This window comes from Oncorhynchus tshawytscha, linkage group LG27 (genome assembly GCF_018296145.1).
Source record: "Oncorhynchus tshawytscha isolate Ot180627B linkage group LG27, Otsh_v2.0, whole genome shotgun sequence".
Taxonomy (NCBI): Eukaryota; Metazoa; Chordata; class Actinopteri; order Salmoniformes; family Salmonidae; genus Oncorhynchus; species Oncorhynchus tshawytscha.
The window spans coordinates 16,770,342-16,795,824 of NC_056455.1; the positions used below are offsets into that span (position 1 = coordinate 16,770,342).

The 25,483-nt window shown below is 45.9% G+C and overlaps 1 protein-coding gene across 2 annotated transcripts in view; it reads right to left on the reverse strand.

The window, feature by feature from the left end:
• LOC112235020 (glutamate receptor ionotropic, NMDA 2C-like) overlaps positions 1-24,800 on the reverse strand; it is a 96,578-nt gene extending 71,778 nt beyond the window's left edge. For both annotated transcript variants that reach the window (XM_042307359.1, XM_042307357.1), the window contains exon 1: positions 23,452-24,800. The gene's annotated coding sequence lies outside the window, so the exon portion shown is untranslated. The remainder of the gene's footprint in view (positions 1-23,451) is intronic.
• Between the last annotated feature and the right edge of the window lie 683 nt (positions 24,801-25,483).

Consider the following 25,483-nt stretch of genomic DNA (forward strand, 5'->3'; position numbering starts at 1 on the left):
AACAGGAATAATAACATGCTTTTGTGAAAACAGTGAATCGGCTTCTTCCAGTCATGCATTGTCGAGTAAATTAGAATCCATTAGGCTTTTACTGTTAACCACTGAGTATCCTCTCAACTCTTATTCATTGGCCCTCACTGCTACCGTGGTTTCCAGACTCTGTTTAGCTCGGCTCTATCTAAAGAGCTTTGTGGACCATCTGATAAACAAAACAATACTTGTAGCCAGAACCCAGGCTTTAGCTGCGACCCAGGAGGATATAGCTGCAACCCAGGAGGATATACTGTAGCTGCGACCCAGGAGGATATACTGTAGCTGCGACCCAGGAGGATATACTGTAGCTGCGACCCAGGAGGATATACTGTAGCTGCGACCCAGGAGGATATACTGTAGCTGCGACCCAGGAGGATATACTGTAGCTGCGACCCAGGAGGATATACTGTAGCTGTGACCCAGGAGGATATACTGTAGCTGCGACCCAGGAGGATATACTGTAGCTGCGACCCAGCCTGGGTCCCGATCCACTATCTGGGGAACACTTAACTAGTCCATTGCCAATAACATGGCTCCCTCATTGTGATGTTAAGTAATGTAATATCAAGCTGGATCTATAATCCTTAGTGCCAAAAGCCTCTGCCACTTTTTTCAATACTTTAGACAACATTCAATATACGCTATATTGCACATCATATAATATTACCTGTATTCCTGATACTACTACAGCTACACATGTCACGTTCTGACCTTAGTTCTTTTGTTATGTCTTTTTTTTAGGTTGGTCAGGGCGTGAGTTGGGGTGGGTTGTCTATGTTCGTTTTTCTATGTTGTGTTTTGTGTTTGGCCTGGTATGGTATTGGTCTCAATCAGAGGCAGGTGTCATTCGTTGTCTCTGATTGAGAATCATACTTAGGTAGCCTTTTCCCACCTGTGTGGTGTGGGTGATTGTTTCCTGTTTTGTTGTTTGTGTCACCAGTCACCACTGTTTCGGTTTTCGTTTTCATTCACTTTGTTATTTTTGTATTTTGTCGTGTTCAGTGATTATTAAAGTATCATGGACACTTACCACGCTGTGTATTGGTCCGATCCTTGCTACTCCTCCTCAGACGAAGAGGAGGAAATCCGTTACAGAATCACCCATCAACCAAGGACCAAGCAGCGTGGTAGCGGGCAGCAGCAGAAATCTCTGGACTCATGGACATGGGAGGAGATTCTGGACGGAGAAGGACCCTGGGCACAGGCTGGGGAATATCGCCGCCCCAAGGCAGAGCTGGAGGCAGCGAAAGCTGAGCGGCGGTGGTATGAGGAGGCAGCACGGCAGCGTGGCTGGGACGAGAGGCACCTAATTTATTGGGGGATTGCACACAGGGAGTGTGGCTAATTCAGGTAGGAAACCTGAAGCCAACTCCCCGGGCAGGCACCGTGTTATGCCGTGAGGCGCACGGTGTCCCCGGTGCGCAGGCGTAGTCCGGTGCGTTACATTGCAGCGCCTCGTATTGGCTGGGCTAGAGTGGGCATTGAGCCAGGTGCCATGAAGCCGGCTCAGCGCATCTGGTCTCCAGTGCGTCTCCTTGGGCCGGGGTACATGGCACCAGCCGTACGCACGGTGTCCCCGGTTCGCCAGCACAGCCCAGTGCGGTCTGTTCCACCTCGCCGCACTGGCCTGGCTAGGAGGAGTATCCAGCCAGGTAAGGTTGTGCAGGCTCGGTGCTCGAGACCTCCAGTGCGCCTCCACGGTCTGGTCTATCCGGTGCCTCCTCCACGCACCAAGCCTCCGGTGGCAGCCCCACGCACCAGGCTGTCTCTCCGTCTCCTTCCTCCAGGTGCTCCCTCCTGTCCAGCGCTGCCAGTCTCCCTCCTGTCCAGCGCTGCCAGAGTCTCCCTCCTGTCCTGAGCTGCCGGAGTCTCCCTCCTGTCCTGAGCTGCCGGAGTCTCCCTCCTGTCCTGAGCTGCCGGAGTCTCCCGTCTGTCCTGAGCTGCCGGAGTCTCCCGTCTGTCCTGAGCTGCCGGAGTCTCCCGTCTGTCCTGAGCTGCCGGAGTCTCCCGTCTGTCCTGAGCTACCGGAGTCTCCAGTCTGTCCTGAGCTGCCGGAGTCTCCCGTCTGTCCTGAGCTGCCGGAGTCTCCCATCTGTCCGGAACTGCCGGAGTCGCCCGTCTGTGCGGAGCTGCCGGAGTCTCCCGCCTGTCCGGTGCTGAATCTCCCGTCCATTCGGGACCCGTTGCTAGGGTCCCCAGTCCGAGGTCGGCGGCGAGGGTCGCTGTTCGAAAGGCGCCACGGAGGCGGGTTAAGAAGTGGGTAAAGACTATGATGGAGGAGAGGACTGAGCCGCCACCGTGCGGGGGGGGGGTACTGTCACGTTCTGACCTTAGTTATTTTGTTATGTCTTTGTTTTAGGTTGGTCAGGGCGTGAGTTGGGGTGGGTTGTCTATGTTCGTTTTTCTATGTTGTTTTTTCTATGTCGGTTTTCGTTTTCATTCACTTTGTTATTTTTGTATTTTGTCGTGTTCAGTGATTATTAAAGTATCATGGACACTTACCACGCTGCGTATTGGTCCGATCCTTGCTACTCCTCCTCAGACGAAGAGGAGGAAATCCGTTCCAATACAAGGATAAAACAAAGCACTCTGAGAATATTTTGACTTGGTATAGTCAATAGTTTAGTTCACAGAAGTATTACTGTTAAGTGACATTTGTTTCCTGCCTTTTCAGATGGTGACCAAAATAGAACAAGTGGGGGTAGCAACTTTGTGACAATACTGCACACTGATAAAAAAACAGACTACTAGAGTAGCCACACTCACAGTGTTTATATTCTATTTCCACTAACAGAACAACATGGTAGCTTGAGAGATAGTATTTTCTCTTAAAGACAACTTAGCCTTTAGACACGCTGCCTCATCTAGTAGGATGTGACTTTGACATATCTGCCATGTCTCAAGTCAGACACATGCACCTGCTTGTCCCCTCCACCAAGACGTAATGGCTTGGATTGTTGTCACATTTTATCTAGGTCAATATTCAACTCAATTTTACATCCCGATGCCAGGTGTCACCACAATATTGGATGCAGTGCAAGGTGAGTCCCTCTCAGCTTTGACTCTATGTCTGGTGATTTGATCATCGTGGGCCCTAGCGGAGCGCGGACAGGGCCTGTCAACCTGTCATATCCCTGACACCTCCCTGTAGATTTACTTCTTTAGTCCTGATGAAATTATTCTCCATATCATGGCCTCATAATAAACTGGAGCTATAGGCTGTCATAGTAAAAATGTATCCTACTGTCCAATATTCAGCCCCATGTTCCCTCTACCCTACCTGCTTCCATACACTGATCTCCCAGTCTGCATGTTTCCAATCCCAGCAGCCTCTGATTTATCTCCCACCCCATGACCCCGGGGAAGAAAATCACATCAAACTGATACACTCAATGATATTAGTTTATGTCACCATCCAAATCAAGATCCCTGCTCTGCTTTGCTCTAATAAGCCACGAGCGTGCTGGACATAATTCATACATGCTGTTGCATTAAGTGTACATGACAAGTGATTGATACGCCGTGGAATAAAACCCCAATAAATCTGAGAGTAATGATCTCTCTGACCGTCTCTGCATGGGGGGGATTTTTGGAGATAGTTTCTCCTAACATGCTTGTGCTTTAAATCAGAAATCCACAGGTTGTGGGCGACCCCATGCCGCCTCACTTCTTGTGTAGTGTTTTCACTTTGAACTAAACAAGGGAGTCGAGCCCTGAGCTGACTTGAATGGCCCTGCTGCCCCAGAGCTGGAGAGGAAGTCATTTACAACCTAACGTTACCGCTGCCAGAAACAAACACAGTAGATGAAGCAAACATAATTCTATGTTCTTGGATCTGAATCAACTCAACCCCCAAAAATAAAAAGAAGCGAGAAAAAGACTGCTCAAGACCAATCCATAAACCGGAAAAACATTGGAACTGCCCTATCCCATCTGGACAAGATGTTCATAATGCTGTTCATTGACTGTAGCTCAGCATTCAACACCAGAGTACCCTCTAAGCTCATCATTAAGCTTGGGGCCCTAGGGTCTGAACCCCGCCTTGTGCAACTGGGTCCTGGACTTCCTGACGGGCTGCCCCCAGGTGGTGAAGGTAGGAAACAACACCTCCACTTCGCTGATCCTCAGCACAGGGGCCCCACAAGGGTGAGTGCTCAGCCCCCTCCTGTACTCCCTGTTCACCCATGACTGCATGGCCACGCAAGCCTCCAACTCAATCATCAATTTTGCAGACGACACAACAGTAGTAGGCCTGATTACCAACAATGACGAGACAGCCAGCAGGGAGGTGAGGGCCCTGGGAGTGTGGTGCCAGGAATATAACCTCTCATTCAACATCAACAAAACAAAGGAGTTGATTGTGGACTTCAGGAAACAGCAGACGGAGCACGCCCCTATCCACATCGACGGGACTGCAGTGGAGGTGATTCCTTGGCGTTCACATTACTGACGATCTGAAATGGTCCACCCACACAGACAGTGTGGTGAAGAAGACAGAACAGTGCATCTTCAACCTCAGGAGACTGAAGAAATTTGGCTTGGCCTCTAAAACAAACTTTTACAGATGAGATCAATCCTGTCCAATTGAGAACATCCTGTTGGGCTGTATCGCCGATTGGTAGAGCAACCGCAGGGCTCTCCAGATGGTGGTCAGGTCTACCCAACGCATCACCGGGGACAAACTACCTGCCCTTCAGGACACCTACAGCACCCGATGTCATAGGAAGGCCAAAAAGATCATCAAGGACAAAACCACCCCAGCCATGGCCTGTTCACCCCTCTATCATCCAGAAGGCGAGGTCAGTACGGGTGCATCAAAGCTGGGACCGAGAGATTGGTAAAAAACAACTTCTATCTTAAGGCCATCAGACTGTTAGATAACTATCACTAGCCGGCTTCCACCCGGTTACGCAACATTGCACCTTAGAGGGTGCTGCTCTATATACATAGACTTGGAATCACTACCCACTTTAATAATGGAACACTAGTCACTTTAATAATGTATAAATAATGTTTACATACTGCTTTACTCTTCTCATATGTATATACTGTATTCTATTTTACTGTATTTTAGTCAATGCCACTCCGACAAAGCTCAATCTAATATTTATATATTTTTTAATTCCATTATTTTACTTGTAGATTTGTGTGTATTGTTGTGAATCATTTTTAGATATTACTGCACTGTTAGATACTACTGCACTGTTGGAGCTAGGAAGACAAGCATTTCGCTACACCCGCAATAAGATCTGTTAAATATGTGTATGTGACCAATACAATTTGATTTGATTTGAATACATTTTGAAAGGTCGAACAGTGACGCTGAAATGGTCACCGTTCTCATGGACTGGTAACACAGGATGTTGCTGGCACCTTAATTGGGGAGGACCGGCTCCTGGTAATGGCTGGAGCGGAATCAGTGGAATGGTATCAAATACATCAAACCCATGGTGTTTGATGCCATTTCATTCGCACCGTTCCAGCCATTATTATGAGCAGTCCTCTCCTCAGCAGCCTCCACTGACTTACCAGTCAGTAAGTGTTGGGTTGCGTGTTTAGCCTGCTAGCTACGTTAGCTGCTAACCTTAGTGTGTTCAATGTTCAAGCTAGCTAACAAGGCTACTTAGCTAGCTAACATCTTCTGTATTCAGTCTTTTTGTACTCAGAGGAATCTAACAATGGCATCATAAATCTACACTGCACAAACCCCCCAATGCCTTTATTTCAACTAACTAACATTAGCTAGCAAAAGCTAGATATGCAGATTGTTGACATGATAGTGTTTCATTTGTAGATAACTAGCTAGCTAGCTAGGTGGACAACAGCATTTTCGGCCCATGTACACCCCCAAAAATGCATCTATGCATAATATTTGGTAAAGTAACATCACACAAACATCACACCAGAGATACTGGTGAAGACGGTCTGATTTTGAGGGAATCTGAGGCTGTTCAAATTGTGGTTGTGCAAACCCCAACACTGAAAGAGAGGTAAGAAATGCTGCATGCATTTACTGTTCTGCTTTGTGATTCAATAATTATTTTGTTGTTAATCAACCAAGGTAAGAAATGCTGTATGCATTTTCTGTTATGCTTTGTGATTCAATAATTGTTTTGTTGTTAATTGATCAAGGTAAGAAATGCTGTATGCATTTTCTGTTATGCTTTGTGATTCAATAATTATTTTGCTTGAAATTGACCAAAATAGTTATCTATGTTTGCCTGTTCAGCACATTGCCTACCTATATACAGCATTGATTCCTACTTAGTGTGAACTACCCTACTGTATCTTGTGTTTTTCCACAGTGCCAACAATCCCCACAGACAGACTTGTCCCTCCTGTCCCACTACCAACCAAGCAAGTGTATCTCCAGGAGCATCAGTGCTAAGGGCTTGGTAGGGAACCTTTTGTTCATACAGAATGGCAGATATTACACTCGTTACAAGAATTACATAGTTAGTATATTACCTACCCTCTCTCTCATGTGAGACCATGGCCAGTATATTATTACCTACATCCTCTCTCTCAGGCGAGACCATGGCCAGTATATTATTACCTACATCCTCTCTCTCAGGTGAGACCATGGCCAGTATATTATTACCTACATCCTCTCTCTCAGGTGAGACCATGGCCAGTATATTATTACCTACATCCTCTCTCTCAGGCGAGACCATGGCCAGTATATTATTACCTACATCCTCTCTCTCAGGTGAGACCATGGCCAGTATATTATTACCTACATCCTCTCTCTCAGGTGAGACCATGGCCAGTATATTATTACCTACATCCTCTCTCTCAGGTGAGACCATGGCCAGTATATTATTACCTACATCCTCTCTCTCAGGCGAGACCATGGCCAGTATATTATTACCTACATCCTCTCTCTCAGGTGAGACCATGGCCAGTATATTATTACCTACATCCTCTCTCTCAGGTGAGACCATGGCCAGTATATTATTACCTACATCCTCTCTCTCAGGTGAGACCATGGCCAGTATATTATTACCTACACTATTGTTACCAAGATGGCGTAGCAGTAAGTCGTCCTGTCTCGTGTCCCTTGTATATATCGTATATTTTTCGTTTTTTACATATTTTTCTTCGCATATCTCTTCAAAAACATTTTGCTAAACCTAAGCTTCCAAATACTCTCCTGCAACCCGCCTCACCCAATGTAGCTATTTTTCCTAAAGTATTTATATTTACTTCGGAACCGGAACACCTCAACTGAAGCTAGCCAGCTAACCACCAGCTATGCTAGCGGTCTTCAGCTAACCGGTCATCAGCTAAGCTAACCTTTAGCTCGAAAAGCTCTCGCCAGCTCGAACAACGCGACTCTAACCAGAGCATAATGGACCTATTTATTTTTCATCCCCGGATTCATCCCCGGATTCCCACCGCAAACGGAACATTTTTCAGCTGGATCTTCACAACTAGCTATCTAGCTAAACCGCAACCCCGGATGATTACTCCTGGCTAGCACTTCCACCCACTTAGCGTGAAGCTAGCCCGGCCAGCGCACCTGTACTACCACCGTAGCATACTCCTGGGCTACAATACCCGGGCCCACGACCGGTCTATCGATGTCACCGCATGAAGAGGAATAAACAGACTCACCCCTTCGCGACGTCCCCCAAAGGCCAACTCTCTAGCCCTCGCTATCTCCCTGCTTGCTAAACTCGGCCTGCTAACTGCTAGCTTGTCTAGCCCCGGTCCGCTAACTGCTACCTTGTTTAGCCCGGGCCTACGAACTGTTAGCTTGTTAGCACAGGCCTGCTAACCGTCTGAATCGCCGCGTCCCAAACACGCACCGGACCCATACTCACTTTCTATCTCTTTTTGATTTTTAATCTGTTTATACCTTTTCGGAAACCTGCCTCACCCAATGTGACACGGAATCGCTATTATTTTTAATTTTTAGAACACACTCAAGAACCTCCAGAAGCCAACCAGCTAACTAGCTACAAGCTATTTAGTCATTGTTAACTTTTTTTTCAACCTGGATAACACTCGCCAGTCCAGCTCCCCTGCCCCATCCACCGCTGCCCCCTGGACACTGATCTCTTGGCTACATAGCTGATGCACGCTGGACTGTCCATTAATCACGGTACTCCATTCTGCTTGTTTATGTTTTATCTGTCGGCCCCGTTGCCTAGTCAACGCCATTTTACCTGCTGTTGTTGTGCTAGCTGATTAGCTGTTGTCTCACCTACTGTTTTAGCTAGCTTTCCCAATTCAACACCTGTGATTACTGTATGCCTCGCTGTATGTCTCTCTCAAATGTCAATATGCCTTGTATACTGTTGCTCAGGTTAGTTATTGTTTTAGTTCACAATGGAGCCCCTAGTTCTACTCTTCATACCCCTGATACCTCCTTTGTCCCACCTCCCACACATGCGGTGACCTCACCCATTACAACCAGCATGTCCAGAGATACAACCTCTCTCATCATCACCCAGTGCCTGGGCTTACCTCCGCTGTACCCGCACCCCACCATACCCCTGTCTGCGCATTATGCCCTGAATATATTCTACCATGCCCAGAAACCTGCTCCTCTTATTCTATGTCCCCAACGCTCTAGGCGACCAGTTTTGATAGCCTTTAGCCGCACCCTCATACTACTCCTTCTCTGTTCCGTGGGTGATGTGGAGGTAAACCCAGGCCCTGCATGTCCCCAGGCACCCTCATTTGTTGACTTCTGTGATCGTAAAAGCCTTGGTTTCATGCATGTCAACATCAGAAGCCTCCTCCCTAAGTTTGTTTTACTCACTGCTCTAGCACACTCTGCTAACCTTGATGTCCTTGCTGTGTCTGAATCCTGGCTCAGGAAGGCCACCAAAAATTCAGAGATTTCCATACCCAACTATAACATCTTCCGTCAAGATAGATCTGCCAAAGGGGGAGGAGTTGCAGTCTACTGCAGAGATAGCCTGCAAAGTAATGTCATACTTTCCAGGTCCATACCCAAACAGTTCGAACTACTAATTTTGAAAATTACTCTCTCCAGAAATAAGTCTCTCACTGTTGCCGCCTGCTACCGACCCCCCTCAGCTCCCAGCTGTGCCCTGGACACCATTTGTGAATTGATCGCCCCCCATCTAGCCTCAGAGTTTGTTCTGTTAGGTGACCTAAACTGGGATATGCTTAACACCCCGCCAGTCCTACAATCTAAGCTAGATGCCCTCAATCTCACACAAATCATCAAGTAACCCACCAGGTACAACCCTAACTCTGTAAACAAGGGCACCCTCATAGACGTCATCCTGACCAACTGGCCCTCCAAATACACCTCCGCTGTCTTCAACCAGGATCTCAGCGATCACTGCCTCATTGCCTGTATCCGCTACGGAGCCGCAGTCAAACGACCACCCCTCATCACGGTCAAACGCTCCCTAAAACACTTCTGTGAGCAGGCCTTTCTAATCGACCTGGCCCGGGTATCCTGGAAGGACATTGACCTCATCCCGTCAGTTGAGGATGCCTGGTCATTCTTTAAAAGTAACTTCCTCACCATTTTAGATAAGCATGCTCCGTTCAAAAATGCAGAACTAAGAACCGATACAGTCCTTGGTTCACCCCAGACCTGACTGCCCTCGACCAGCACAAAAACATCCTGTGGCGGACTGCAATAGCATCGAATAGTCCCCGTGATATGCAACTGTTCAGGGAAGTCCGGAACCAATACACGCAGTCAGTCAGGAAAGCTAAGGCCAGCTTCTTCAGGCAGAAGTTTGCATCCTGTAGCTCCAACTCCAAAAAGTTCTGGGACACTGTGAAGTCTATGGAGAACAAGAGCACCTCCTCCCAGCTGCCCACTGCACTGAGGCTAGGTAACACGGTCACCACCGATAAATCCATGATTATCGAAAACTTCAATAAGCATTTCTCAACGGCTGGCCATGCCTTCCGCCTTGCTACTCCAACCTCGGCCAACAGCTCCTCCCCCCCGGCAGCTACTCGCCCAAGCCTCTCCAAGTTCTCCTTTACCCAAATCCAGATAGCAGATGTTCTGAAAGAGCTGCAAAACCTGGACCCGTACAAATCAGCTGGGCTTGACAATCTGGACCCCCTATTTCTGAAACTATCCGCCGCCATTGTCGCAACCCCTATTACCAGCCTGTTCAACCTCTCTTTCATATCGTCTGAGATCCCCAAGGATTGAAAGCTGCCGCAGTCATCCCCCTCTTCAAAGGGGAGACACCCTGGACCCAAACTGTTACAGACCTATATCCATCCTGCCCTGCCTATCTAAGGTCTTCGAAAGCCAAGTCAACAAACAGGTCACTGACCATCTCGAATCCCACCGTACCTTCTCCGCTGTGCAATCTGGCTTCCGAGCCGGTCACGGGTGCACCTCAGCCACACTCAAGGTACTAAACGATATCATAACCGCCATCGATAAAAGACAGTACTGTGCAGCCGTCTTCATCGACCTTGCCAAGGCTTTCGACTCTGTCAATCACCATATTCTCATCGGCAGACTCAGTAGCCTCGGTTTTTCGGATGACTGCCTTGCCTGGTTCACCAATTACTTTGCAGACAGAGTTCAGTGTGTCAAATCGGAGGGCATGCTGTCCGGTCCTCTGGCAGTCTCTATTGGGGTGCCACAGGGTTCAATTCTCGGGCCGACTCTTTTCTCTGTGTATATCAATGATGTTGCTCTTGCTGCGGGCGATTCCCTGATCCACCTCTACGCAGACGACACCATTCTATATACTTTCGGCCCGTCATTGGACACTGTGCTATCTAACCTCCAAACAAGCTTCAATGCCATACAACACTCCTTCCGTGGCCTCCAACTGCTCTTAAACGCTAGTAAAACCAAATGCATGCTTTTCAACCGATCGCTGCCTGCACCCGCATGCCCGACTAGCATCACCACCCTGGATGGTTCCGACCTTGAATATGTGGACATCTATAAGTACCTAGGTGTCTGGCTAGACTGCAAACTCTCCTTCCAGACTCATATCAAACATCTCCAATCAAAAATCAAATCAAGAGTCGGCTTTCTATTCCGCAACAAAGCCTCCTTCACTCATGCCGCCAAGCTTACCCTAGTAAAACTGACTATCCTACCAATCCTCGACTTCGGCGATGTCATCTACAAAATGGCTTCCAACAGTCTACTCAGCAAACTGGATGCAGTATATCACAGTGCCATCCGTTTTGTCACTAAAGCACCTTATACCACCCACCACTGCGACTTGTATGCTCTAGTCGGCTGGCCCTCGCTACATATTCGTCGCCAGACCCACTGGCTCCAGGTCATCTACAAGTCCATGCTAGGTAAAGCTCCGCCTTATCTCAGTTCACTGGTCACGATGGCAACACCCATCCGTAGCACGCGCTCCAGCAGGTGTATCTCACTGATCATCCCTAAAGCCAACACCTCATTTGGCCGCCTTTCGTTCCATTACTCTGCTGCCTGTGACTGGAACGAATTGCAAAATCGCTGAAGTTGGAGACTTTTATCTCCCTCACCAACTTCAAACATCAGCTATCTGAGCAGCTAACCGATCGCTGCAGCTGTACATAGTCTATTGGTAAATAGCCCACCCATTTTCACCTACCTCATCCCCATACTGTTTTTATTTATTTACTTTTCTGCTCTTTTGCACACCAATATCTCTACCTGTACATGACCATCTGATCATTTATCACTCCAGTGTTAATCTGCAAAATTGTAACTATTCGTCTACCTCCTCATGCCTTTTGCACACATTGTATATAGACTCCCCCTTTGTTTTCTACTGTGTTATTGACTTGTTAATTGTTTATTCCATGTGTAACTCTGTGTTGTCTGCTCACACTGCTATGCTTTATCTTGGCCAGGTCGCAGTTGTAAATGAGAACTTGTTCTCAACTAGCCTACCTGGTTAAATAAAGGTGAAATAAAAAATAAAATAAAACATCCTCTCTCTCAGGTGAGACCATGGCCAGTATATTATTACCTACATCCTCTCTCTCAGGTGAGACCATGGCCAGTATATTATTACCTACATCCTCTCTCTCAGGTGAGACCATGGCCAGTATATTATTACCTACATCCTCTCTGTCATGTGAGACCATGGCCAGTATATTATTACCTACATCCTCTCTCTCAGGTGAGACCATGGCCAGTATATTATTACCTATATCCTCTCTCTCAGGTGAGACCATAGACAGTATATTATTTGTCAGGTGAGATCATTGCCAATATATTACCTAGCTTCTTTCTCCCAGGTGAGACTATGGCCAGTGTATTACCTACCTCCTCTCTCTCTGGTGAGACCATTGCCAGTATTACCTACCTCCTCTCTCTCAGGTTAGACCATGGCCAATATGTTACCAAGCATCAATTCATTAATGGTTAAATTCATAAATGGTGCATACGTTCTCACCATAATTAACTCAAATTCCATTTAAAAAATGTTGTCAAATTGAAATAACAATTCATTTGATGATTTCCCACACAGTGCCAACAACCTCCAAAGACTGACTCATCCCTCCTGTCTCACTACTAACCAAACAAGAGTTTCGCCAGGAACATCAGTGCCAAGGACTTGGTGGGGAACTTTTGTTCATACAGAATGGCAGACATTATGCTCGTTAGAGTATTTTCCTGCTGAAGCTTGAGAAATTAATATACAATTACATTGGGTTAGAATTAATACTATGAAAACTTGGTTCGGAAAGGCCATTGACACTTGCACTAATACAGTAAGTGATTCCAATACTTTATTTTAAGTCAGTTAAGAACAAATTTGTATTTACAATGACGGCCTATACCAACCAAACCTGGACGACGCTGGGCCAATTGTGCGCCACCCTATGGGACTCCAAATCACGTCCGGTTGTGATACAGCCTGGAATCAAACCAGGGTGTCTGTAGTGAGGCAGTGATGCAGTGCCTTAGACTGCTGCGCCACTCGGGAGCCCAATACATGTCAGTGATATGATTTTTTTTCTCCCATCAGCATCAACACTGCCGTAGTAACAAAATCATGGATGACTTGGACTGTTTGTTGCATGATAAATGACTGACCACATAAATACATCTCTGTTATGTAAAAATCCCCATAATTCATCATTCAAAAAAGTTACTGTTTTCATACAAAGAAATGGGACAATTACAATGACAACTGAACACTTAAAACAATAAAACGAACATGCAAGGTAGGACATATACAGCTATCTCCCAGCTCCCAGGCAAAAAGCCTATATGTTGCCGCAACGGATCACGGGAGGCAAGTACTCGCCACACAGCAGTTTTGAATGACGACCATGTTGTTAGGTCCCACACCTCCAGGCCACAAACTGTTATGTGCTACTCCCGGTTCTCACCTTTCACACCCTACTAGGAGGTCATCAGAGCAAGTATGACGGCAATGCATCTTACGGCCCTGCCACAGAGGTTCGATTCTCAAATAAGTCAGTGTCACAACAGTGTCCTTGATGTGGTGCTGTAACCAGTTTAACATGTGTTATGCTAATGTACCATTCTGTACTCCAGGTAGGAATCAAAGCTGTATATAGGCAGGCAATATGCGGAACAGGCAAATATAGCTAACTATTTTGGTTGATTACCAACAAAATAATTATTGAATCACAAAGCATAACAGAAAATGCATACAGCATTTCTTTCCCTCTAAATCAGACCGTCCCCACCCATATCTCCCTGAGGAATACATGTTTGTGTGATGTTACCGTACCAAATGTATAGCTAGTTGCATTTTTTGGGGTGGTCCTGGGCCAAAAATCCTGTTCACTAGCTAGCATTATCATCTACATGCGAAACAATCTGCATATATAGCTTTAGCAAGCTAATGTTAGCTAGCTGAAATAAAGGCATTGGGCATCTTGTAGGGTTTATGCAGTGCAGCTACATGATGCCATCGTTAGATTTATTTGAGTACAAAACAGTCTAAATACAGAAGGCGTTAGTTAGCTTGCTAAGTAGCCTTGTTAGCTAGCTTGAACATTGAACACTCTAGCAGCTAACAATGCTAGCAGGCTAAACATGTAACCCAACACTTACCTAACATTACCAGTCCATGACAACGGTGGCCATCTGGGAGTCACTCTTCCACCTTTCAAAATGTATTCACATTTTTCTGGAGTTTATGGATTGGTCATGAGCCTTCTTTTTCTCGCTTCTTTGTTTCTTTTGGGGTCGAGTTGATTCAGATCCAAGAACCGAGAATGATGCTTGTTGGCTTCACACCACCTTCACCTGCTGTTTGTTTCTGGCGGCTGTAATGTTAGGTTGGAAGTGACTTTCACTTTCCCTCCAGCTCTGGGGCAGCAGGGTCATTCGAGTTAGCGGGATTAACACAAAGACACTCCTAGCCTAGAAGAAGATGGCTCAGGGCTCAACCCCCTTGTTTTTGTTCAAAGTGAAAACACAACAAAAGAAGTGGGGAGCATTGGGTCGCCCACAACCTGCTGATTTCTGATTTAAGATTATGCTTTTGGATTTGAGGGTGTGTAAGGTAGAATGGGTTTGGACGTTTACAGTGTGTCCTGTCTCTGTGGTGTTAGTAGGGCAAAGGCCAGCAGGTTATGTCCTGTCTCTGTGTGTCAGTGGTACAATGACAGGCAGGTTGTTAATAACTTAGCAGATGTCCTGTCTCTGTGTGTCAGTGGTATAATGACAGGAAGGTTGTTAATAACTTAGCAGATGTCCTGGCTCTGTGTGTCAGTGGTACAATGACAGGCAGGTTGTTAATAACTTAACAGATGTCCTGTCTCTGTGTGTCAGTGGTACAATGACAGGCAGGTTGTTAATAACTTAGCAGATGGGTAATAATGTAGGACTACTACATTTCCATGTCATCTTCGTGTAGCTGCAGCACAGGACGAAGGTGATAATGTCTCATACTATATTGAAAGTGCACACAACACATTTGTTGCCAACACAAACAGACAGGTCATATAGAACCAATTTGTCATCATTGCCAGACCCATTAGGAAGGAACCCCAATGAAAGATTATATACTGTGTCATCAGCCAACATTTGATCATTAATCACATTTTTTGTTTGATCAATTATTTTAAGGGCAATACATCAAAGGCACAAGGGTATACAACGAATTTCTCAATGCCAAGAATACAGTAACGTGTTGTCCTGTCATTTGACAAATGTTGATATCCACTGTATATCTCTACACACCCTTATCACATTTATAGCACCAAACTCCATCCTCTGCATTTGCTTTGTCAGCACTCTCTGTGGCGAGATTGAACAGATTGTATGTGGAAGGGCGTGAGGGTAATAATCTTTGAGAGGCAGTAGCAGATTACAATGGTATCCGGGGTGTAATCTATTTTACCTAACACGTGTTTACTTGAGCCTTTCGCAGCACTGGCCTGGCATGATTCATCAGTCATGTCCTTCTCACCCTGGTCATGCTAACACAGATGGACAGTGCCTTCAGAAAGTATTCACACAGCTTGACTTTTTTTTTTTTTTTTTGCTTGACTTTTTTTTTTTTTCAGCCTGAATTTAATTGTGTGTCACTGATCTACACACAATACCTCATAATGTCAAAGTGGAATTATGTTTCTCATGGTTTCTGGAGGGAAATGCTGTAGGAATGCTCAACCGGTGTCACTCATTCAGCCGACAGAAACTTTCAACCTATTCTCCCCATTAAGCAGCTAGTCCGAGTCAGAGGCCGAGCCTTCTCTGGTCTCTACTCCTCCCGTTACGGGGTCTGAGACGCCGAAGCCTCCCACCATTAGCTCTGACAAATTGAAAACCCTAGTCATTGGCGACTCCATTAACCGCAGTATTAGACTTAAAACGAACCATCCAGCGATCATACACTGTTTACCAGGGGGCAGGGCTACCGACGGTAAGGCTAATCTGAGGATGGTGCTGGCTAAAGCTAAAACTGGTGAGTGTAGAGAGTATAGGGTATTGTTATCCACGTCGGCACCAACGATGTTAGGAGGAAACAGTCAGAGGTCACCAAGCACAACATAGCTTCAGCGTGTAAATCAGCTAGAAAGATGTGTCGGCATCGAGTAATTGTCTCTGGCCCCCTCCCAGTTAGGGGGAGTGATGAGCTCTACAGCAGAGTCTCACAACTCAATCGCTGGTTGAAAACTGTTTTCTGCCCCTCCCAAAAAATAGAATGTGTAGATAATTGGCCCTCTTTCTGGGACTTGCCCACAAACAGGACCAAGCCTGGCCTATTGAGGAGTGACGGACTCCATCCTAGCTGGAGGGGTGCTCTCATCTTATCTACGGACATAGACGGGGCTCTAACTCCCCTAGCCACACAATGAGATAGGGTGCAGGCCAGGCAGCAGGCTGTTAGCCAGCCTGTCATGTCAGCCTGTCTGCCACTAGCACAGTCAGTGTAGTCAGCTCAGCTATCCCCATTGAGACCGTGTCTGTGCCTCAACCTGGGTTGGGCAAAACTAAACATGGTGGTGTTCGCCTTAGCAATCTCACTGGAATAAAGACCTCCCCCATTCCTGCCATTATTGAACGAGATTGTGATACCTCACATCTCAAAATAGGGCTACTTAATGTTAGATCCCTCACTTCCAAGGCAGTTATAGTCAATGAACTAATCACTGATCATAATCTTGATGTGATTGGCCTGACTGAAACATGGCTTAAGCCTTTTCTGTGTTAAATGAGGCCTCACCTCCTGGTTACACTAGTGACCATAGTGTAACCAGGAAAGGCGGAGGTGTTGCTAACATTTATGATAGCAAATTTCAATTTACAAAAGAAAACGTTTTCATCTTTTGAGCTTCTAGTAATGAAATCTATGTAGCCTACACAATCACTTTTTATAGCTACTGTTTACAGGCCTCCTGGGCCATATTCAGCGTTCCTCACTGAGTTCCCTGAATTCCTATCGGACCTTGTAGTCATAGCAGATAATATTCTAATCTTTGGTGACTTTAATATTCACATGGAAAAGTCCACAGACCCACTCCAAAAGGCTTTCGGAGCCATCATCGACTCAGTGGGTTTTGTCCAACATTTCTCCGGACCTACTCACTGCCACAGTGCAATAAATGGATCTTATTGATTTTCCTCATAATCCTGGACTGTCAGACAACCATTTTATTACGTTTGCAATTGCAACAAATAATCTGCTCAGACTCCAACCAAGCATCATCAAAAGACGTGCTATAAATCCGAAGATTCCTAGATGCCCTTCCAGACTCCCTCTGCCTACCCAAGGATGTCAGAGTACAAAAATCAGTTAACCACCTAACTGAGGAACTCAATTTAACCTTGTGCAATACCTTAGTTGCAGTCACACCCCCAAAAACAAAAAACATTTGTCATAAGGAACTAGCTCTCTGGTATACAGAAAATACCCGAACTCTGAAGCAAGCTTCCAGAAAATTGGAACGGAAATGGCGCCACACCAAACTGGAAGTCTTCCGACTAGCTTGGAAAGACAGTACCGTGCAGTATCGAAGAGCCTTCACTGCTGCTCGATCATCCTATTTTTCCAACTTAATTGAGGAAAATAAGAACAATCCAAAATGTATTTTTGATACTGTCACAAAGCTAACTAAAAAGCAGCATTCCCCAAGAGAGGATGGCTTTCACTTCAGCAGTGATAAATTCATGAACTTCTCTGAGGAAAAGATCATGATCATTAGAAAGCAAATTACGGACTCCTCTTTAAATCTGCGTATTCCTCCAAACCTCAGTTGTCCTGAGTCTGCACAACTCTGCCAGGACCTAGGATCAAGGGAGACACTCAAGTGTTTTAGTACTATATCACTTGACACAATGATGAAAATAATCATGGCCTCTAAACCTTCAAGCTGCATACTGGACGCTATTCCAGCTAAACTACTGAAAGAGCTGCTTCCTGTGCTTGGCCCTCCTATGTTGAACATAATAAACGGCTCTCTAGCCACCGGATGTGTACCAAACTCACTAAAAGTGGCAGTAATAAAGCCTCTCTTGAAAAAGCCAAACCTTGACCCAGAAAATATTTAAAAAACTGTCGGCCTATATCAAATCTCCCATTCCTCTCAAAAATGTTTGAAAAATCTGTTGCACAGCAACTCACTGCCTTCCTGAAGACAAACAATGTATACAAAACGCTTCAGTCTGGTTTTAGACCCCATCATAGCACTGAGACTGCACTTGTGAAGGTGGTAAATTACCTTTTAATGGCGTCAGACCGAGGCTCTGCATCTGTCCTTGTGCTCCTAGACCTTAGTGCTGCTTTTGATATCATCGATCACCACATTCTTTTGGAGAGATTGGAAACCCAAATTGGTCTACACAGGGTTCTGGCCTGGTTTAGATCTTATCTGTCGGAAAGATATCAGTTTGTCTCTGTGGATGGTTTGTCCTCTGACAAATCAACTGTAAATTTCCTCAAGGTTCCATGCATCCTGTTTGCAATAAGGTACTAAATTAATACGGCAAAAAAATGGCAAATAAATTAACTTTTTGTCCTGAACACGAAGCGTTATGTTTGGGGCAAATCCAACACAACACCTCTGAGTACCACTCTTCATATGTTCAAGCATGGTGGTGGCTGCATAATGTTAGGTGTATGCTTGTCATTGGAATGGACTAGTGAGTTTTTTAGGATAAATAAATGGAATAGAGCTAAGCACAGGCAAAAATCTAGAGGAGAACTTGGGTCAGTCTGCTTTCCAACAGACACTGGGAGACAAATTCACCTTTCAGCATTACCTAAAACACAAGGCCAAATATACACTGGAGTTGCTTACCAAGACGGCATTGAATTTTCCCCAGTGGCCTAGTTACAGTTTTGAATTAAATTGGCTTGAAAATCTATGGCTAGACCTGAAAATGGCTGTCTAGCAAATGATCAAAAACCAACTTGACAAGAGCTTGAAGAATTACTTAAAGAATAATGGAAAATATTGTACAATCCAGGTGTCCAGAGCTGTAATCGCTGCCAAAGGTGATTCTAACCTCTTGACTCAGGGGATTGAATCATTTCTAATCAAGATAGATTAGTGCTTTATTTTCCATTCATAAAAAAACATTAAAATGTTCTTCCACTTTGACATAACAGAGTATTTTGTGAAGATCATTGTCAATAAATCACAATTAAATCTATTTTAATCCCACTTTGTGACACAACAAAATGTGGAAAAGGTCAAGGGGGTGTGAATGCTTTCTGAAGGCACTGTAAATCACGGTGTCAAGTAAGAAACGGTTGGGTCAACATGGTCATGGTGGTGTAAGCTTTGGGTTGTAGTAGTCCTGGCTTTTGGCCGTGCTGTCTGTGGCCCTCGTGTGTCCATATGGTATGTGGAGCAGAGATCATGGTTAAAACCCTGGTTAAGCCGAGGTCCATGGCTGACGATGGAGATGGGAGAATCCCCTCCCGGTCCAGATGTCACCATCCTGATCTGACAGCTGACTTGCTGGCTGCTGCCCACCCATCCGCCCTGACAGACCCCTCACACATGAATATGAACATACCACTTTGTTTAATAATCTACCTCTGGGATACAGTATACTATACGGTAACCATCCCATTGAGTGTTTGCCCTGGGGGGACTTCTTTGCCCAAAACTCCAACTTTGTGGTTTTATCACTTTGTCAAGGCTGCATCACAGAACCCCAAACCTGATTCATATAAATGAATCATGCCCACTCCAAGCTTTTCAAATGGAATTAGAGATGTTCTTTATATTTTGATTTGGACAGCCATGGCATCGATATCTAATTGCAATAAACAGCACATCAATTCCCAGGAATGGGTTCTAAGGTTGTAGTTGTACTAGTGAAATATTATGTACGACACAAACAAGCGTGAATAGATGGCAATTAGGCTACTACATTTTTTTTCCATTACAAATCACACATGCACACACACATTCTCACAGATGCACACTCATACGATCTAAGGTGAGAGAGAGAGAGAGAGAGAGAGAGCGAGAGAGAGATTGAGAGAGAGAGAGAGAGAAGGATGAGAAGACGCCGCTCTGCTCCCCCAGCCAGGCAACATTGTGTCAGTTTTCCTTTTCAACAGCGACAGGACGTTAGACAAGGTGCACACAGCACTGCACCCTGAATACAAATGGGGACCGGAGTCTCTGTTGCCCGTGAAGCAGTACAACGGCAATAAACTTCTGGAGGAGAACGACACTGACTGAAGCCAGCCTCTAAATTCCCCTTTAAAATATCACCGGAGACCTCTACCCCCTGCTATGTGAGTGCTGCAGGGGCATACTGTAACATACACACCAGGCAGCAAACACACATAACTGTTACAGTTCATGTGTTTCTCAACATGTATGGTGCCCTAATTCTTCCCTACTTTATGAGGGCCATATATCACTGGAAAAGGATTACGTGACGACGCAGCGTTGTTGGTTCTGGTCGGAATTCACTTATTTGACGTTGGCTCGATTGCTCTGGTATGAGGCCACCTTCCCCCTGCAGTACATTGTTTACTGCTCAGTGTGTGCTTGTCTGGCTTGTCCCTGTGGCTTGATCAATTTGCATCTCATGCATGTGTGTCTTGTTTGTTTGTTCAGGTGTAAAGGCCCCTTGTCATTTTACCAGCCTTCTGTCTCCACCTCCCTCCTATCCCCCTTCTCCATGCCCTTTCTCCACTCAGAGTTGAGGGATGTGTTGCTGTGTGGAGGGACAGGGGGAGACTGGGTGAGGATGGGGTGAGGACTGATAGCTCTACCATTTCATTAAGTTGATCAGCTCTGAGTGTCGTGGGGCAGGCTGGACAGCCGACGAAGCAGCAGCTAACCCTGAGACAAGAGCTCTGGAGGTCATTGGAGACACACTAGGATGGGAGGGAACAAACAGCCAGCTAATGGGACTTGGTGCGTGGTCTCCTAGTTTGGCTCAGACCAGACAGAGTGCAAATTTCACAACTGACCAATGAGGACAGTTGTTTTAGACTGGAACCAACTTTTTCTTTCTCCCCACAGACTCACCTTGGCAGCATGTATTTGTAACCGATCTGAAATTGCTAGCTAGCGCTTCAATAGGTGACGTCACTCGCTCTGAGACCTTGAAGTAGTTGTTCTCCTTGCTCTGCAAGGGCCGCGGCTTTTGTGGAGCGATGGGTAATGATGCTTCGAGGGTGGCTGTTGTCTATGTGTGCAGAGGGTCCCTGGTTTGAGCCCAGGTAGGGGCGAGGAGAGGGACGGAAGCTATACTATTTCATATGCACAGATTAGGTGCACATACATGCACCATTAAAGCAGGACAAAAACCCAGTGGAGAATGCTGTGATTATCCTCATGTTTGTGCTCTATGAGACTAAACTACACAGCTAAAGAGAAAGTTAAGTGTAAACATGGGCGAACCCTTTCTGTGTGCAGTGTTGTGTGTGTAATAGTGGTTGAGTGTGACTGTGTGATGTAGTGGAGGAAGGCTGGATTAATCCCAGCATCTGTTAAAAAACATCTCGGCTTGATTGCTGATTTGATTTATTCTCTAGATTACCTACTGTACGCCCCTCCCCCAGTCCCGTGTCCTTCAGGATTTAACCCTCTGTTGCCCTGCTCTATAGTGTCACTCAAGGTTGGGGATGTCTGGATATTTTCAACCCTAAAAGCCTCTTTTAAAAAAGCCCTCCAAAAACAATATACAAGTAGACAGGTGAGATATTGTACATTTTGGTCTCCCATGGTAGGATGGATCGAATGAGTGTGTGTGCCTCTGTTTGTTGGTGAGTCAGAATGTGTGTATGTAAGTGTGCATGTGTGTGTGGGTGCTTGTGGGTGCTTGTGCGTTTGCAATAGTGTGTGTGTTTTAGCGTCAGTGTGTGACTGAGTGCTTGTGTCTGCATCTGTGTGTGTGTGTAAGCACGCATGTGTGTGTGCGTCTGTGTGTGTATTCTATGCTATGTGATGACCAGTTCTAGAAGAGGGGAGCCAGCATACCCAGGGATCAATGCACCGTTCCCCTGTCACACAGAGCCTTGCTTCCAAATATGGGATGTCTCATCTGTTAACCCTCTCCCCCCCAACACACACACACACACACACACACACACACACACACACACTTATTCACTATACATCTCATCAGGGAAACCACGATATAGAACAACTGGTGCTAAACTGTCTACTGTTTATAATACATTATTTAATTCTGCTCACACATTTTTCTCTCCCAAGTGAAACTCACAGAGAAAAGGTAGACACAGTAATGCATAATGCCAATGTACTATGTTGGCATACAAATCTCCAACCTGTTAGGCAGGTAATGCTTGGCCATGCATGGAACTAGACAATCTGCCTTGGTCAGAACCAGGCTCACACACACTCTAGCTGGTCTAAAAATACCACAGGTATTAGGAAATGGTCTTGGAAGCACTCAGGTGAAATGATAAAACCGGGTGGTTGATCTTTTTTCTTAACTGTCTTTGTTCAGAGCAGTGCCACTGTCTTACAGGAAACCCGAACGGGGTTCATACAGTGTATATGGATATCCACGTTGACAAGTTCTCCCTGCTTGGGGTTCTCTCACCTGTATCTGACCTTGAACGTTGTTGTGGATACGGTCATTGTAGTTTGAATAACGTGGTCAGTTTAACAATCCCATTTCAACCATCAATTTAACTATTTCACTTTATCTCTCCTTCTTTCTCTTTCTCTCTCTCTCCCTCTCTCTTTCTTTCATAATTTCATTCTTCATCTTTCTCTTTCTTCCTTCAGTTGAAATGCAAACGCAGGGTGGGAGTGCCATAACAGAAGACAATTGAAAGGTAGAGTTTGTCTACAGAACGTCAAGGAACTGCTCTGTATTCATGAAACTAAAGCACTGGGATGGATGCTAGTATAATTACAGAAGTCTCATTCACTCTCTTGTCCCACAGGAGCAAAGTCACTCCTCAGTGGCAATTCAATTTCTCTGGCAGTTTCAGCATGCAGTGTACAACTGCAGCCCTTCTCAGCTGTTCTGTTTTTCCTGTTTATAATGATGAATCGATCAACTTTGCCAAATCCTCTGTGACACTGTGAAGTAAAGCACAGCCACAGACACACAGGCACAGTCATGCTGCCACACGGTCACACAGCCAACAGCCAGTCCTTTGACGCCTTACACAGGTCCTGTGATCTACTCCCCACAGTTCACAGTAAATGGTTTATTTAGTTCCAACTTCCAAGCATACATTACATTTCATCTGACTTGAGTGGGTGGAGGATGGGTCTGCTATCTACACCGTCTCTTTACTTTCGAAGAGCAAAACAAACACATGTAGCACCTGTGACAAAGCAGCAGCCTCCTTTACAATATTACATTGTACATTACAATATTGACAGCAGCCCGTTGCAATCACATTTGTTTTTGGAATTATTTCCATCCAGCCGACCCCTCTCTGTCCGGTACAAGCAGGCAGTCTGAGACAGTAAAGTGCGGTGGGTCTGGGTACAGCTCTAGGCTAGACAGTGGTAGGGGAAGGGAAAGGGAAAGGGATCCATTACCTGCGTTGGCAATCCGCATCCAGCCCTGGCTCCCACCGGCTCATTCCGTGGCTTCAGCTGTCCTGCTTCTCTGTTTTCCCTTGTCTCCCTTCCCTCACTCCCCCGCTCCCTTCCTTTCGGCACTTGTTGGAGTCTATTTCAGTAGCAACAGAGGAGCCCGCTGCGACCGTGGCATGGTTTCCAGCACTTTGGCAGAAGGTCACATTATCGCTTGCTGGTAAGGGAGGTGGGGTGGGGGGGGGGGGGGGGGTGGAAGTATGTATAGAGTGATGGAGGGTGATTGAAGAAAGACGGTGCCAGAGGAAAGAAGGAGCAACTCATAAACAGAATGAGGCAGTCCACGGCCGTAGTGACAGGCTAATTTCCAGTGTAAGGCGTGAGGATAGAAGTTGGAACAGCTAGTCCCAGAGAGGTTTGTTACGGTAACAAGTCCCCGAGCGTTGTGCGAGATGGGCTGTGTCTGTATGTGTGTATCTGAGTATGTGTGTGCTCAATAGGGCAGAGAGTGTATATATGTACTCATTGTAATGAAGCATACCGCATGTGTGTGTGTGTGTGTGTGTGTGTGTGTGTGTGTGTGTGTGTGTGTGTGTGTGTGTGTGTGTGTGTGTGTGTGTGTGTGTGTGTGTGTGTGTGTGTGTGTGTGTGTGTGTGTAATTTCTGTGTCTTGGCTGGTCTTCAGCAGCCTCTCACCTCTGATAACACATCTAATCTGTATCCACTTCCTGGCCAAGAGAAAATATCTCAGAAGTGGCCCAATAACGCAGAGTTAAAGCCATAAAAAAAAAACTGAAAACAAGTGGTTGATTCAGTGAAATTCTTCACGTCTTCCGACAGTTAAAACTCTGCGCCCGATGCCCTCTTCCTTCTCTCACTGCCCACTGCTGTCGCGCCCATCTTTTTGATGACACACTCATCGACTATATGTCAATTTCTCATCGAATTCACGTCTGCAGGATAACCTGAGCCTCCGGTGCTCCCCGTGCTCTCCAGCGGCACGCTGGCCCCTCCATTAAGTAAGACACAGTGCTGTCCAGATGCTGGGCTTGGGTCTGCTAGCTCCAACGCCCACAGACAGATGGCCCAGACAGAGGACAGCAGCAGCAGGTCAGCCTGTGAGCTTCCAAATCGCTCTTGATGCAGGTTGTTGCATGGATCCCTGAAACCTTTAGTGGCCGTGTTCAATGCACTTGTTGTTCCCGTGTGCCCCTTCCTCTTCTTGCACCTGTGTCCCTCCTTCCCCCTATGTTGCCTGTAGCCTCTTTACTCTGTCCCGTTGTAATCCTGGCTTCTACACTCCATGTCACAGGAAGGGCTTGTGAGTCCTAATCATTATGTAGTAAGGATTTATCCTTTGATTCTCTCTCTCCCTCTCTCTCTCTCACTCACTCTCCCTCCCTGCTTACTATTTCTCCACCCCTCCCCTCGGCCTCTCCGTTTCTACTGCTCGGCACTGCCCGCTATCTGCAACTCATTCAACGTGACTTCATATTCATTCACTCTCTCTCTCTCTCTCTTTCTCTCTCTCTCTCCCTCTCTCTCTCTCTCTCTCTCTCTCTCTTGGCATACATGGTATGCCTTACCTTCTCTCTACCTCTCCTCTATCTCCCTCTCTTCTCTCTCCTATATGTTTATCTCTATCCCCCCTCTCTCTCTCTCCTCTCTCTCTCTCTCTCTCTCTTGGCATACATGGTATGCCTTACCTTCTCTCTACCTCTCCTCTATCTCCCTCTCTTCTCTCTCCTATATGTTTATCTCTATCCCCCCTCTCTCTCTCTCCCTCTTTCTCTCTTTCTCAATTTCAATGTTAAATTGAAGGGCTTTATTGGCATAGGAAATGTCTGTTTACATTGCCAAAGCAAGTGAAATAGATAGTAAACAAAAGTGAAATAAACAATAAAAATGAACAGTAAATATTACACTTACAAAAGTATTTCTTTCTCTCTCTCCTCACTCTCTTTTTTAATTCCCCATCGTGTCTCTGTCTATATTTTTTCTCTTTCCCTCTCTCTCTCTCTTTGTCTGCCCTCTG